The sequence below is a fragment of the Panicum virgatum genome, chromosome 2N (assembly GCF_016808335.1).
Source record: "Panicum virgatum strain AP13 chromosome 2N, P.virgatum_v5, whole genome shotgun sequence".
Classification (NCBI taxonomy): domain Eukaryota; kingdom Viridiplantae; phylum Streptophyta; class Magnoliopsida; order Poales; family Poaceae; genus Panicum; species Panicum virgatum.
Window position 1 is genome coordinate 18,101,456 of NC_053146.1, and position 16,900 is coordinate 18,118,355.

The 16,900-nt window shown below is 45.0% G+C and overlaps 1 pseudogene; it reads right to left on the reverse strand.

Annotated features, from left to right (window-relative positions):
* Positions 1–5,214: 5,214 nt before the first annotated feature.
* On the reverse strand, positions 5,215–10,971 carry LOC120659911 (annotated as a pseudogene).
* Between the last annotated feature and the right edge of the window lie 5,929 nt (positions 10,972–16,900).

The following is a 16,900-nucleotide window of genomic DNA, read 5'->3' on the forward strand; positions in this document are numbered from 1 at the left end:
CTCTGAGATGCCCAAGTCAATCAAGCCAAACCTGGAATGCATCGACATTTAGGAAAATCACTTTATATGCAACATGCGGTACGGGCTTTATGTACAATCTAGATGGAAGAGATAACACCTTCTCTAGTGTTTCTTTGCCTAATCCGTTGTCCTTGGTGAATAAGAGAAACTCCTCCTTATTCTCTTCATGTGTCTCAATATGAATACCATTACAACGGATATCTTTGTAACTTAGGAGGGTACGAGTCGCATCAGGATATAACAATGCTTCTTCGATTGTTATATGCATACCCATAGTGAGTATAATAGTGGCTCGTTCAGAACCCACTATCATAACATCGCGTCCAGCGATGGTTAAAACATTTCCCTAAGCACATTATTTGATGAACAACTGTCCACCAGGAAGATCTCTTCCTCCATCAGATCGACTCTCGTAGAAAATCTATATAATTTGCAGAATTTAAATATAAAAACTCATGCAAATATATAGAAACACATACGAATGTCATAGATATTGTAAACAGAGTGCTAGTGCAACCAAAGTAAGGACATCATCATGTCAACAATATTACAAGTTCTGCAAATCAAATTATCCCAAAGATGTCGTTGGACTCGTACTCCACGATCATCTTGTGATCACCCGAAGAATTCTCCCCCTGATGGGGAGTCTTGGTCTCACTTGGTCCCGCTCCATTTGAGCCCTGGGCCGAAGTGCCAACCTCATGCTCATGAGTGACGAAGTGTGCTTCATACTTCTTGCCTTGAGCCTTCTACCCATTGCCTGTGGACTTCTGATACAGATCCTCCAGATGCTGAGGGGTCTTGCATTTCTTAGCAAAGTGATCATAACAACCACATTTGAAACAAGCCTTATTGCTGTTGTTGCTTTTGGGCTTAGAAATGCCTTTCCCCTTATTGTTGAAGTTCCCCCGAGGCTTACGGAACCTTTTCCGCTTGCCACCAGAATGGTTTCTAGGATAACTGCTAGAGCCATCCCTCCCAGTCATTTGAGTGACATACACTTCAGGCAGAGGAGCAGTATCCGGAGGTCACTACTGTGAGTTCCAAATAGTGAGGTCATGATTTTTCTCTGCCTGACGCAAAGTCTGTATTAGATTTGCGTAGACTGTGAAACCCTTCTCACGGTACTGCTGAGGTGTGAGTCGCTCTATTGGAAGCATTGTGGATAATGTCTTCTCAATCTTATGGGCATCAGAGGGCTCCTTCTCACAGAACTTGAGTTTATGGCTTATTTTATAAACAGCATGGTTGTATGCATCCACGGATTTGAAATCTTGGATGCGCAACTGGTTCCACTCATAGGAAGCCTTAGAAAAGACAATCGTCTTTTGCTGTTCATACCTTTGCTTCAGGGAGTCCCACAACTTCAGTGGGTCCATCTCCAACATGTACCCAGACTTTAAGTCTAGATGAATATGGTTCCTTATAATATATAAGGCTCCATACTTCATTGCATCCGGTATTGGTGTATCTTTTGTACTAGGTGGAGTCAAACACTGGTACAGTCACGGGTCGATAGACTAACCTTGATGTCCGTCGCCCATTGAGGAAAGTTAGACCCATCAAGTGCGAGAACCTCGAACTCTCTGGCAGTCATTTTTCCTACAAAATCCAATGCCAAATATAAATTCCAATGCGAATTGTTTATGCATATTCAAAGAACTTGAATTCCAGCAATAAATTCCAATGCGAATTCAACAAACTTGAATTCTAGCAATAAATTCTCAATTTAAGATAATTATGATGCCAGTCATCAGCATAGAGTAGACCTTAAAACTCAAAATTCAAAATTGGATACACACGTTGAGGATAGTCACAATGTAGAACATAGTGTAGATCTCACAGTAGTATAGAGATGCTACCTTGTGTATGACCAATTTGAAAATGAATCAAGGTAATCTCTAATTTGATGTAGGCCAATACGAATTCAATTTCCAAATTGAATTCATGGTAATCACCAAGGATGGTGTAATCCCTTTGTCCAAATTCTATGTTGGAATCTCACTTGGGAATAGCTGCTATGTAGAAACATAGTGTAGATTCCCCCTCGTGTATGACTAACATCTAAGAAAATGGAACAATTATTCCAAAAAATAGAGAATCAATCTATTGCATTGCAATCAGGAGACATGGCAGCTACTCCTCCCCGAAGTGCACCTGGACGGGCAGGTGCGGCCGACCCTAGGGGTCAGTCGGCCCCACCCGTCAGTCGTTTGATCCTATCCTTTGCATGCTAGCTGACACATGGATCTTCGTCCTTATCCACTAGTGCATCTTCCCTGGTGCCCCCGTTTGCTCTGACAAGTGGGCCCTCTTTGTAAGGGCGTGACACCGGTTGCGATCTTCTGCGAAGTTGCGTGGTGTCTTCGTCGTGTTTTCTTCTTATTTCACTCTTGCTCATCTAAAATCATACAAACTCCAAAATAACTGTGGAACTAGGTTAGTGATACAAATATGCGAGTAAGGTGTATAGTTTTCCATTATTAATGAGTCTAGTTGACGGTCAGAAATGGTACTTAACAACTGTCAACATCGGCCTTGTACCTTGCGTCAAGTCGCCGAAAGTTCATCGACGGGGATCGATTTGCCTCTGGATGTCGAAGTCGAGTTCGATTCCCTTCGATTTTCCGCTATTTCTCGTTCTCTTCTTCTTCTCAGTGGTTAAGCAAAGTGCTTGATAGCGTGTAACAAGTAATTGCGAGTAGAACAGAATGAATGGCAATCAACCAGTAAATCTTTCCATTGATCAGTTTTATATTTATACAAGGCTACATAGTAACCGTCCCCTAAAGGGACACATCTATTCGGTCTCGGAGGGGTGTGTCCATATGGTAAGAGTCAACTACCTGTTAACTTGACTAAGGGATGAGATCACCCCTTAATATTATTTACAACAAAAATGTCCATGGAATACCATTCTAGAGAAAAATAACAATACCAGTTACACAAAACTGAGATCTAATATGCCCCACCACTACCGGATTCGTCTTATTTGCCGAGTGCCTAGGGCACTCAGCAAAGACCCAAATGCACTCGACAAAAAGGCTTTGCCGAGTGTCACCCACCTCATACGTCAAACAGCAACAAAATAATCGGCATAGCTAAATTTACTGAGTGTTTTTTATCGGGCACTTGGCAAAGCCTTTGCCAAGTGCTGAGAGGGCTCTCGAAAAAAAAGCAACAGAAACGGCCAACTGACGGTGACGCAGCTTTGCCGAGTGCCATAACGGTAAGGCACTCGGCAAAGATTCAAGCTTTGCCGAGTGCCAGGCCATGGTCACTCGGCAAAGATGGAATAAAAAAAAAGATAGGTCCACGCGCTTGCGCTGCTGCGGTGGACCGTCTGCTGCCCAAAAGTGGACCGTCCGCCGTTCAAGAAGTTGGGACGTCAGAAAACTTAATGCTGAGAGATCGGATGTCCGAATGTCTTGAAAGGTAGAAGGTCCGCAGATGGATAGCGGACGGTCCGCCGGCTAATGTTTTGAAATCTTGAAAGAAGTTTTGAAGTCAAATGAAAAAACAAAAAAAGCCGCCGTGCTGGCCTCACCGTGCTGGATGCTGCCACCATGCTCATGGCCGCCCCTTGCTCGTGCGGCCGCCGCTCGACGAGCCACCACGGCCCCGAGCCACCACGGCCACCGTGGCCTCGAGCCGCCGAAGACCCGCACGCCACTAGGCCACTGCGGCCACCGGGGAAGGAAGAGAAGGCGAGGGGTGGCAGGGGAGGGAGACGTGGAAGAGAAGGGGAAGGGCCGCGGGGAGGGAGACGAGGAAGAGAAGGGAGGGCGGTGGGGGAGAAAAGGGATCCATCGTGGCACACGATTGGTTCATGGGAGCGCGGATCAAAGATGTGGACTCCGCGCTGGATCAATGACATGGACGTCGTGCCAGATTCGCGTCTGGTTTCGCCGGCGGACTGTCTGCTACCCAAAAGCGGACCGTCCGCCGTTCAAGAAGTTCTTGACAGTGGATGGTCCGCCAGTGGACAACGCTGCAGGCTATGTTTAATTGTAAAAAAAAATTAAATTATCAAACAGATCCAAAAAATATGCAAAATTTGGCATGAAAGAATCCAAGTTATGTATTGCCTATACAAAAAGTTTTGAAGTCAAACCCCAATTCATCCGTCACTTTGACTCCAAATCTTAACAAATCCTTCACAACTCTTTGGAACTTCTTCGGAGATGCTTCGATTTGTAAGCAACACACATGTCAATTTTTGCGAAACCTCCCCAATCTTTTTCCACAACCTCCACATATGATATCATGATATCATGACAAATCTCTTGATATTCACACTTCATTTGCTTTTTATAGAATTCAAAAACTATTCAGCCACACGTTTGTGGTTATGTTTCGTGAACCAGTTGTTCGAATTTTCCATTCAATTCACGACAATGCCTTACATTGGACTCAATATTATTTTTTCATTAATTATATTCCATTTTTCGAAGCACTTGCAGTTCAAATTTGAATTATCTCCAAAATATCCTTTTAACAAAATAAATTAATAATATATAGCAAACTTAATGTGAAATATACCAAACTTTAATATGTAGTACTTCATATAGTATAAGAACAGAGCAAAAAGTTCGGAGGGCAGAAGAGGAAGTTTTTTTTAAAAAAATTTGCCGAGGGCTAAAAAAGACACTCGGTGAATCCTGCGTTTGCCGAGTGCACCAAAAAAGACACTCGGCAAATGCCTATTTTGCCGAGTGCCACTAACAGACACTCGGCAAACAACTAACGTTCGGCGCTGGACACGACGGCCGTGTGCACGTGGCGGGCATGTGCCACTATTTGCCGAGTGTATTCTAAGTGACACTCGACAAATACCTGATTTGCCGAGTGCCCTATTTCTTGCACTCGGCAAATACTTGATTTGCCGAGTGCCGCCTGCTTGCCGTGTGTTTTTCTAGGTGCACTCGGCAATTGGCCTGTTTGCAGAGTGCCCAAGAAAATATTCTCGGCAAATCATCGGGCACTCGGCAAACAGGGGTTTTCAGTAGTGCACGCATCGACATCGAGCGAAACCCTTTATTCAGTACTTGTAGATAAACAAAGAGTAGCGACACATATAGACAGTCATTAGTATATGCCCTTTTGTGTTTCAAACTATTTCAGGCTATGTGCCGTTTGGCATAGGTTAGAAAAGATTCAAGTCGTTGTATTACCTTGATGTAACTTCTCGAAATCAATAAAGTTCCCTTTTCCAAAATAAATATGAGAGGAGCGTACAAAGGTTAGATATATATGTGATTGTCAACGCAAACATTGGACTTGGATCCTACTCGTCCATAACAAAAGCTTAAATAAGCAAACAAACCACACACCTTGTCATCACTTTTATTTAGTAGCAGAGTGACGACTATAAACGTAAATATGGACCATGCTTAAACTCCAAATTAGGCTGCAGCATTCCCTTCTTTCTCCTCATGTTTCTTGTTCTGTTCCCTGCAGAGGAACATAACCCCCCAAATGATTAGCAGTATGGGGACGAGCAGCAGGACGACTTTGGTTGATGTGCCCCACTTCCGAGCACTGCCTGCGGCGTAGGCTCCCAGGAGGGCGAGCATGTCCAGCACCATGGCTGAGTGGATTGGCCAAAGATGAACAATATTCTTCCTCTCCGAGTTCGATATGATCATCCGTGAAAGCAGCGAGGCGATGATGCCGATGGACGCCATGAAGGAGGTGGAGTTGCTGTAGAAGAAGACATTGTACCGGTGCTTGTTGGTGTCGTAGAGGACGGGGTAGCCAGCGGAGTGCCCGTTGCCGTCATCCCTCCACATACCACCAGGTGGTTTCAGGCCCGTCAGGTATGTCACGCTCGCGCCAAGTATTCCTACCAGCATCAGGTACATCATGTTGTTCTTGTCCTCTTCCTCCTCCTCCTCCTCCTCCTCCTTCTTCTTCTTCTCCGTTTCTTCCCGTGTTGCTTCGTCCTGCACTGTAGACACAGCTTGGGTGGCATGTGGTTGCCCATTGCTTGTTGCAACAATTACTATAGAAGGCAGCCCATCCCCATCTTGGTTGTTATTATGTTGTACTGCTTCATCCTGCTTCTTCTTGTCTTCTGTACTCTTCTTGGCTTCTTCCTTCTTCTTGTATTTATTTTTATGGATGTGTCTCGCATAGATTGCAACAGTAAAAGATGCAATAGTCAATGTGGAAACCAATACCAGCACGATGATGGAGGTCCGCAGATGGAGGGAGCTTCCAGCAGAGTAGGCACCCATGAGGCCGAACATGCCGGCGATCATGCAGACATAGAGCGCATAGCACCGTATGCCCGGCCTATACAGATTTTGGTTCATGAGGAGGACAATGAGTGCCACGGACGCCATGAAGCTTGCCGCATTGCAGTAGTAGAATATCCTGTAACGGAGAGGGTACTTCTCTAGGAGCACCGGGAAGCCGGCGCGGTGCCCGGACTTGTCATCTTCCTCCCAGAAGCCGCCTGGCGGGGTCAAGCCGGCTTGGTACGCGAGCGTCGCGCCCAGCACTGATAGCAGCAGCAGCACCTCACGCCTCTTCTGCATTTTGTTTTCTTCCTTGATCTTCTGCAACTCTTCTTCCTCGTTCTTCTGCAACTCTTCTTCCCTGATCTTCCGCAACTTGTGTTGTTCTCCTTTGATCTTCCGCAACTTGTCTTGTTCTTCTTTGATCTTCTGCAGCTTATCACTGCTGTCTGCAGGAGGCGTGCTGTCTAGCGTGAAGAAGACAATGTGGATCACCACATAGATAAGGACACCACCAGCCAATGCGACGGTGTAGACGGAGGTGCTTGTGTCCCTGCCACTTCCGGCAGCGTACGCGCCTATGAGGCCAAACAGATCCAGTACCATGGCCGCCTCCAACGCGTGGCGTCGAACTAGACGCTCACTCTGCAGCATCACCATGATGACTAGGGATGCCACCAGGGATGCCGAGTTGAAGTAGAAGAAGACCTTGTACCTGACAGGGTGCGTTGTGAGGAGTATTGGGTCTCCGACCTTGTGGCCTTCCCCGCTTTCTGCCCAGACGCCACCAGGTGGGTCCACTCCTGCTTGGTAAGCAATGGTTGCCGCAAGAATGGCAAGCAACTGAATCTCTTCACGTGTCTTTTCCAGCAGATGAACTATTTCCTTATTGCCATCAGCCTCCGCAGAACAACAAAGCCTAGAAAATAATCCCTCTGCCCTGTAATATTGTGCATTCAAGCAATTTTAGGACAGATTAAAAAAACAAATGACCTATATACCCCTAGTTAACTAATGCTTTGATTGTTAATATCCTGAAATCATGGCTGCTGTTCAGTTACCGCTAAGGATGGAATCTGGACCGATACGGATGGAACACTTTTTACCATATTTTAACTTGGATACGGATACAAATTCAAATGTTGTCCGATACGATGCAAAACCTATGTCTCGAATTCGGATACAGATTCGGATGTTGTCGGATACGATGCAAAACGTATATCTCGAATTCAGATATATATTCGGGTATTTACTTGATTTGGAACATAGCTATATTCGTTTGTTTTATTCATTATAAACATATTTCGAAGGTATTGCTAAATCATTATACAATAAGGATTGTAGTTAAGAAAAGACATCTCATCAAAATATATTTATCCATAAATATTTAAATAGTTTATAATTTAAAGATATAAAATACAAATGAATAAATATTTTAATAGAAATATTGATAGTTATCAGGAGTATATTTATAATTTCATCAATAAGTGGATAAACCAAAGTAAATTAAAATTAATATGATTAGTCATATCAAAATATAGTTAACTATAATCAAATTAATTAAACTTAATCTTTATATATCACTAGTAATATTAAAACAATTAAAACGAGTAGCATCAGTCATTTGTCATGATCACTTTAATTTTAAATAGTTTTACTAAATACTACATTATTATTATTGTTAAAATTCTGTTAAATTAATTAAACTTATAATTTATATATCATTAGTAATATTAAACATAGTAGCACATGTCATTTAGTCGTGATCGCTCTTAAATAGTTCCGCTAAATATATTATTATTAATATTAAAATTAATATCAGTAATCATTAGTTATACATATAATTTTTTAATAGTTTCCTATGTGCTCATTCTTATTCGAATATGATGTTGCGGATATTGTAGAATACATATGTGGAATCGGATAAAAAAATGAGAAAAAATAAATTCAGATACTTCCACTTTAGTCGCACATTAAAATCGAATACAGATATCCATATTAGGTGCAGATACGGATACGGATGCAAAAAAATTGGATAACCATTTTCACATTTCCCGCAGCACTAACCAAGCAAATCATTTACTCCTAGTAATTGGTTGGGGGTGGGGGGGGGGGGGATAAGGTAGGTACATACATAAACCTTTTAATTCTTGTCTAAGAGACCCTAGAATGCCCTATATTTAGGTACAAAATTTGCACCCCAGAATGTCCTATATTGTATATATTAGACGATTTGCAGGGACGGAGCCAGGGCAGGTGCTGCCAGTGCTGCAGCACCCCCTTGGCCCATGTACTTAATTAAACAATCATCATGTATTAATACTTCTAAGAACACTTAAGCAATGAATTTTGAATGATTCCGCACCTATTGAGTCACAACACAAGCACCCAGCCCCCCCCCCACACGCGCTTCATGAACTTGTGGCTCTGCCCCTGGCCATTTGTGAGAAAGCATTGTTTTTTTCACTGTTAATTGCGGTAAAGTGTTATACCACGACTGTTTTTATGTCACTATATTCACCATGTTTATTGTGACTGGGCTATTTTTTCTTTACTATTATATAGTTCCACCAATTTAATTTTGACTAAGCTATTTTGTACTCGCCAAGGCACAGTGTCCATCGGTGACAATATGTTTAGGAGCCAGTAAAAAAACAACTGTTATAATATAATAATGGCTACGGAATATTATATTATTAGGCAACTGCTCTCTCAGTTAAACTTTTTCCACCCTATTGATACGGAATACTATTTGTGACAAACATGCTATATAGTATATCTCCATATCTCCACAATATGTCAATGAAAAATATTACTGACCATGGTATGTGATTGCGGCTGAACTATTTCTTCCTTGGTATTATAGTTTGTCAGCCGCAAATTATTGTAGCATATTAATTGTAAGTTTGTAACTAAACCGTTTGTCCTAACTATATACTATGTCTCCTGATCGCAAAAAAAATTATACTATGTCTACTCAATATTATTATAACGTGAATAAATTTGTGTCACCTTCTTAAGTGAATGCCAAATCTCCTAGCATGCCTTCAATAATGAAAAGCTAGGACTCTCTAAACAAAAAGCCATACTGTCATGACTGAGTAGTAATGTAAAACTCTAGACTGTTTGACCTTTATGTTTGAATATCTAGAGAGCAGTGAAAATTGGTCTAAGAAATGGATTAATGCAAAATCATCTTTAAAGACAATCAAATAAATATGGATGGAAAAAGGGATGCACCACTTAAGGGAGCGCATAGGTTGACTAAAGAAAAGTTCCTTTTTTTAGTGAAACTTGTGTTTACTGATTATTAATAGTAAAGATCAAAGATAGATTTTGAACGTGTATTTAAATTTATGCAAATTAAGAAAACATACGCGCACAGGATGGATGCAGAGAAGCTAAGAAAATAACTTGGTCTTAAAATAATCGAACTATGAATACCAATAATACTACATACCTGCTGGGGTTACAACCGTTGAGAAGGTTCTTGATGCTATTACCCCATGATATGAGTGCAAACTGGTTCGCAATAGTCTGGAGAAAAATGGAGGCCACAGCAACCGCGGCAAGTAGGCCGACAACATAGGTGCTATGCTTGCTGTCCCTGCAGCTCCCGAAGGCGTAAGCTCCCCCGAGGCCCAGAAGTGCTACGACCAAGGGCCCATAGAGCGCCAGCTTCCCTGCACTCACCGGGATCCTCCGCCGGAACGGCTCCTCCAGCTTGTCGTAGCTTATGATGAGCATGGTGGCGAGCAGGGACGCGACGAAGGCGGTGGTGTTGAAGAAGAAGAAAGCCCTGTAGCGCCTAGGATGGAGGCCCTGCAGCACCGGGTCGCCGGCAGTGTGGTGGCCCTCCTCGGACTTGGTGCCCCGCCAGAAGCCACCTGGCGGGTTCAGTCCTGCCACGTACGCGTTCGTCGCTGCGAAGATTGCGAGCACGAGCAGGATCTCGAGTTTCTCGAGCTGCTTGCCCGCCGCCTGATTCTCAGCTGGATTTTCTTCTTTTTTTCGCAACCGTGCCTGAGCACGTATTTCGTTAAAAGGGGATGATTCTCTGGATTCTTGAGTATTTTTTTTGACGGGTGGATTCTTGAGTATGAAAGCGAGGAAAGCAATAATAGCCCCGTAGGCTGCGATGCCAGACGCCAGCAGGGAGGAGCCGCAGGCGGTGGTAAACCCGTCATGGCTGCTGCCGACGCCGTAGGCGCCCATGAGGCCGAACAGGTCGACCAGCATCACCACCCGCACGATCTGGAGCACGAGCCAGCTGGCGAAGCCCTTGCCATCCTGGTGGAGGATGAGGAGCAGGAGGCCGACCAGGAGCGACGCGGCGAAGGAGATGGCGTTGAAGTAGTAGAAGACGATGTAGCGCCTGTAGTTGGTCTCCCGGAGGATGGAGTCGCCGGCCACCGGCCCCCCCGGCGTGTCCTCCAGCCAGGAACCCCCGGCAGGTTCATCCCCGCCGCGTAGGTCACCGTAGCCACCAGGGTCGCCAGCATCAGCAGGTACTTCTTCAGCATGTACTCCGTCGTTGATCCCAGATTCTGCTCGTCTGGGACGTGAAAGAGCCAGCATATTCTGGTTCTAGTGCCCGCCGGCTTATTGCTCTCCGGCTGCTGCTGGTTGCTACTGCGGCTACTGCTCTGTGGCGGTTTCGCCGCTGCCCCGGGCTCCATTCTATACTGCTCTGCTAGGTGATCGTCGATGCCCATGGGCCATGGGCTGAAAGAGCTCCATGCATTTATATATATAGCTGAGGGAGCGGCTGCACGCAGCTATACATATTTAGCATCTCACTGGCCGTGAATGGATGTCTGCCGGTCTGCATGCGTGTGTCCCAATCATGGCATTACTTAAGCAGCAAGTGACTCACACTTTGTTTTAGACTTTATTCCCTTCTCCCTTTCCAGATCAGCTAGCTGTGCTGTTTTATTCACATGTCCGTAGTAGTCTCATTCAAGAGACCACTATCTGCACGCCAGGATCTAATACCTCATGTATCATTCATACTTGGTTTCAACTAAATAAGATGTTACGGCCCTGTTTTATTTGAGCTTTTGATACATCGTATCACTGTCGTCGGTGCAAGTTCCGGTTGTCACCGGCACTCCCATCATCATGATCTGTGATCGGGTTTTGCTAAACGTACAGTGGTGCACCAGGCCAGTTTTATTTAAGTTGTGGACAAGATTCACCGACCCTAAGTATTACATTTGCCATCCAACATCAAAATAACATTTTTTATATTTTTGGGTTGCTGCTTCTAACGGTTTGAGGAGGGGCATGCTTATCTTTTACTTTAACTCTTTTTGGGGGCATAATGGCCTTTTTAGTATTACAATACATTCTCTCCAAAAGAACATCCAGCCATGCATCATTCCTTCTTTATCAATTCAAAATTTTCTACAGTTTTAGCCATTTCTGTTTCTAAAGTTTTCCTTCTTCAAAGAAATTCTCTATTTTGGGAATATAATCTTTTAGTTACTTCATATTTTGGCAAAAGGTATTGACTTGACAATTTCTTAAATAATGTTAACTGAACAATTTATGACGATTCAGCCTCTCTGAAACACTTTTATTTTCAATTATTTGATACTTCCTTGAAATATTAGTCCTGCATTTTGTAGATGATTAAACAGTTTGTAAAATGAACAATCAATGGTTTCCAACGTTTCTTGTACTCAACATTTTTGAAGACTTGATGACATTTTTGGTCATTCAACATTTTTGAAAAATGTTAATGCAACATTTTGTTTTTTTAGAAAAGGGAAACTTTATTAATTTCAAGAGAGATACATCGAGGTGATACATCGTCTTGAAATGTTCCCGGCCTCTGCCAGAACAACACACAGCCTAAAAGAGTTTGATAAAAGGCCTGACACTCTAATAGCCATCAATCCTAAGACTAGACCGCCACCCATGTGCTCGGACAAAAAAAATCCTTGGCTACCTAAGCCAAAAAATGAGATGCCTCCACAAGCACCTCCTAGGAAGAAGGCCGCTGAAGAATAGCCCACGTGCGGAGCCAATGCGTAGTTGAGAAGATAACCTGCAAAAAAGAAAATTGTTTGTTATCGAACATCACACCATTTCTGCAGCACCAAACAGACCAACACAAGGCTGCCGCGCCTACAAGTACAAGTGGTTGGAAATCTTTAGGTACTCTATTTAGCCAGCTCCCAAACATGTTAGATATATTACGCGGTTTGGGTATGCCCCATGCCGCATAGGTCGAGGCCCATACTATTCGCGTAAAATGGCAGTCGAAAAACAGATGCTGTATCGTTTCATTTTCATGACAGAAGCATCACTATTGATTGCCTTGCCAGTTTCGCTTCGCTAAGTTATCTTTGGTAAGGGTAACACCACGCTTGAGGTACCAGAGGAAAATCTTAACCTTGAGTGGGGCTTTCAATTTCCATATTTTTTATTAGTGTTCAGGGTATTTTGATAGATTAGGCCCAGATAATGTGATTTAACCGAAAATACACCTATCTGGTCTAACTTTTGTGACAATTCAACTATCACTTTACCTTTGTTCTGTATTTTACAGAAATATCAGCACACCATTTTATGTTGATTGCACGTTTTATAAAAGTATTGACTCAGCCTTTTTTTGGTGATCTCTAAGATTTTATTTGTGAACTCAACATTTCTTTGGAGTTGCTTATAATTAATTGTGATGACTCAACATTTCTAACTTTGCTGTTTCGGTGACTTAGATATGTTGCTTGACATTTTTCTAAACAATTTTTTATGATACGCATTATGTTTGCTATAGTTGTTCCATAATTTTTTTGGTTGTATAAAATTTCTTTGAAAAAATTGATCAAATAAATTTATTTTTGTTTTTTTTTGTTCTTATCTCCTTAAATATGTGTATTTTGAAGAACCTTTGGTCTACTGGAGTGTCTGATTGCTAATCCGGCAAGTCCACCAGGGGTGTACCCCGACGGTAGAGTTTCAGGACAGGGATCTCAGAACCAAGAGCTTGATGGTAAACCAAGACGCAGAGGCTTAGACAGGTTCGGGCCGCAATGAGCGTAATACCCTATGTCCTATGTTTGGTGTGGAATTAGGGTTTCCGGTGGAGTTTACAATGAACGTGGAAAAGAAAGCGTATGGGTTGAATGACGTGCCTATGGGTCTATCCACGTCCCCCTTATATAGACTGGGAGCCGTGGAGTACAAGTATATCGGGATCTACTCGGGCTGTTACAAGGAAGAAGGTCGGATAAGATCCCTAAGAATCCGGGCATCTTGTTGGAGCCTTCATCCTGTCCGCAGGGGACCCTTCCGTTATGTAGTCGAGTTCCTGTATGCCGGGTAGTTGATGCCGAGTCACCGAGCTGGGTAGTCACCCGAACACGGGGACCCTACTCGGCAGGGAGGTACCCAGATCTACCTCCATCAAGCCCCCAAGCGCTGGAGGGCCGAGTCGAACCTTGACATCCTGGACGAGGTTTTTTGGTGCTCTTGAGAATGTTTTGAGTCGCTGCAAGTCTCGAACGGGATGCGCTCCTGGGCGCACCCGTTGGGTGTAGTCCCCGAGCCTCAAAAGGTTTCGAAGATACATTTCGAGGGTCAAAGAAATAACCCTTCCTTTCCATTATTCGGATGCCTGGACATCTGGCTAACTAATGAAATAACTGGCTACTTATACGAAGCAGCCTGCCAGGTCACAGGTCCTGCCCATACTCCATCACGGTACTAATGACACCCAAGGAGAATCGATTCTCAGGTCCACGGAGGTACCCGGATTTGTCTCGGCACCCAGCCTCTGAGCAAGGTCATTGGAGGAGTCACGGAGACGCACCGAGTCGTAACGGCATCCAACCCCGGAGGTACTGGTAGGGTCACGGAGACATGCCGGGTCGTAGCGGCGCCCAGCCCCCGAGTAGGGTCACTAGTAGAGTTGCGGAGACGCACTGAGTGGTGACGGCATCCAGCCCCGGAGGTACTGGCAGGGTCATGGAGACACGCTGGTTCGTAGCGGCGCCCAGCCCCCGATCAGGGTCGCTGGCGGCATCACAGAGACGCACCGAGTAGTGACGGCGTCCAGCCCGGAGGTACTGGCAGGGTCATGGAGACACGCCGGGTCGTAGCGGGGCCCAGCCCCCGAGCAGGGTCGCTGGCGTAGTCATGGAGACGCGCCGAGTGGTGACAGCGTCCAGCCCCGGAGGTATTGGCAGGGTCACGGAGACACACCGGGTCATAGCAGCGCCCAGCCCCCGAGCAGGGTCACTGGCAAAGTCATGGAGATGCACCGAGTTGGTGATGGCGTCCAGCCCTGGAGGTACTGGCAGGGTCATGGAGACACTACGGGTCGTAGTGGCGCCCAGCCCCTGAGCAGGTCACTAGCAGAGTCACGGAGACACACCGAGTGGTGATGGCGTCCAGCCCCAGAGGTACTGGCAGGGTCACGGACACACGCCAGGTCTTAGGGGCGCCCAGCCCCCTAGCATGGTCGCTGGCAGAGTCATGGAGACGCTGAGTGGTGATGTCATGCAGCCCCGGAGGTACTGGTAGGGTCATGGAGACACGCTGGGTCGTAGCGACGCCCAGCGCCCGAGTAGGGTCACTGGCGGAGTCACGGAGATGCGCCGAGTCATAGCGGCGCCCAGTCCCCGAGCAGGGTCACTGGTGGAGTCACGCAGATACGAATGGTTGGTAAATTTCTAGGGAATATTCTAAGCATATTCCTCCTTCTAGTAAAGTCGAAGCGTTATCCTCTGTCTATTTCCAGCTACGGCAGAGGGAGAGTGGGGCTGTCAGAGCCAACGGTAAAATAAAAGTTACCGTTTGACGTGCACCTTCTACCGCATGATTCCGCGGCCAGTTTGGAAAGGGCCGTTGATTTCGGATCTGCCCGTTGGGTGCCTGAGGGTATTTAGGCAGTTGACCCAGCCCTGTTCCAGCTACCCTGTTCACGATCCTTCCAGAGCTTGCCGCCATCATCCCGGCCCCCAGTCTCCACTGCTTTGTCGACCCTGCTTCTCGCCTTCTCTGCCAATCCCTCCTCCCAGTCTGCGCAAGCTCACCGTCGCAACCGCCATGGCCAAAATTGTCGCCGCCGCTTCATTTTCCACCTCGAGGAGCTCCAGGGAGATTCTGTTGCCATCAGAGTCGTGGGTGCCGAGTACCCTTCAAGAGGCAGACATTCATGACATGGTGGAGCGCGTCATCTGTCAGTGTTTTATCGTCGGGTCTACCTAGGGGTATCCTTAGGTAGAGAGATGATCATGGGGAATCCCGAGATCAGGAACACAATGGTGCAAGCAACACAAGGGTTAGACAGGAGTCGGTGTTTAGCCGCCAAGGCTGCTCAGGGATACCCTTAGTAGTAGGATTGTAGGCAAGGGATCGACTAGCTTTGGAACTCAATGGTGCAAGGAACACAAGGATTTAGACAGGTTCTGGTTGTGAGGTGCGTAATACCCTACGTTCTGTGTGGTTGCTTGTATTGCCTTAGGTGTTGTTGTTTTTCGAGGGGGTCCCTGCCCGCCCTTATATATTTCGGCGGGACAGGGTTACATGGAAAGTCCTAGCTGAGTACTGTTGGAGTCCTACCTCAACAGGGTCGTGTAGTTTCCTTATACTACAGCAAGTTCTATGCCTATTCGGGTAGTTACAAAAGAGGTAAGGTACATCCTTGCACTATCCCTTACTCTAGAACATTCTATGCCTATGAGTAGTCCCGCTAACCCAGGTCTGACAAGCCTCCGAGCTCCTCATAGCTGAGTCCTGCAGGCATCGAGTACATGCTGAGGTATCTTCGAGTACTTCAAGTAGTCAGAACATCCTTCTGGTTGCTTCTGGGCCTTCCTTCGAATACTTCGAGTAGTCCTCCATGTACTTCCTGTTGCTCCGAGGCTGTGAGGTGCTCATGCCCCGAAATTTTGATCATATATGGTGCGCGGAGTACTCGTGCTCCATATGGAGTAGCCCCCGGGCCTTAGGTTGAATCGCAGAATGAGGCTGATGGTCACTTCAGTCTCTTTCTACCTTTATTTTCTAAAAAAATTGAAAAATAAATCTCTGATGCCACATATCCCGCAGCCCCCATGCCTTGAATGTAAACTCTAATTTTTAAATTTAAGGATCCAAAACTCGTGGCAAGAAACCATATTCTGATGATTTTTTGGAAATCGCTCAGAATTGATTGGAACAAGGGATGTCCGTTGGTCTTCTGACAATTCACCAAATTGCCACCCACAGGGTTATTTAACCACGCGGTGACTCCTTAGGGTTTTTACCCCTTTCACTCCTGGCCGCCGTCATTTTCAGATCCAATCTCCCCAATTTTTCCCTCGCTTGTTTTCCGTTTCCCTGAGTGTAACACCCTAATTTAAATTTCAGTATTTAATAATAAATTTAATTGGCTTTATTTAATTTCCTAGGATTTTATATGCTTAGCCTTGCATTTAAATAAATTTTCTTTCACAAGTAATTAAAATTTATTTTAAGGTAACATGTTTGTGCATACATGCTGGTGCATAGTTTTATTTGGTTGAGTGCTTAGGGTTTGAATTCAAATTTTATTTGAATTCAATTAGATTTGAGTTAGTTTGAAAAAGAAAAGGAAATAGAAAAGAGAAAGAAATAGAAAACTAAACCAGCCCAGCTGGCCCGTT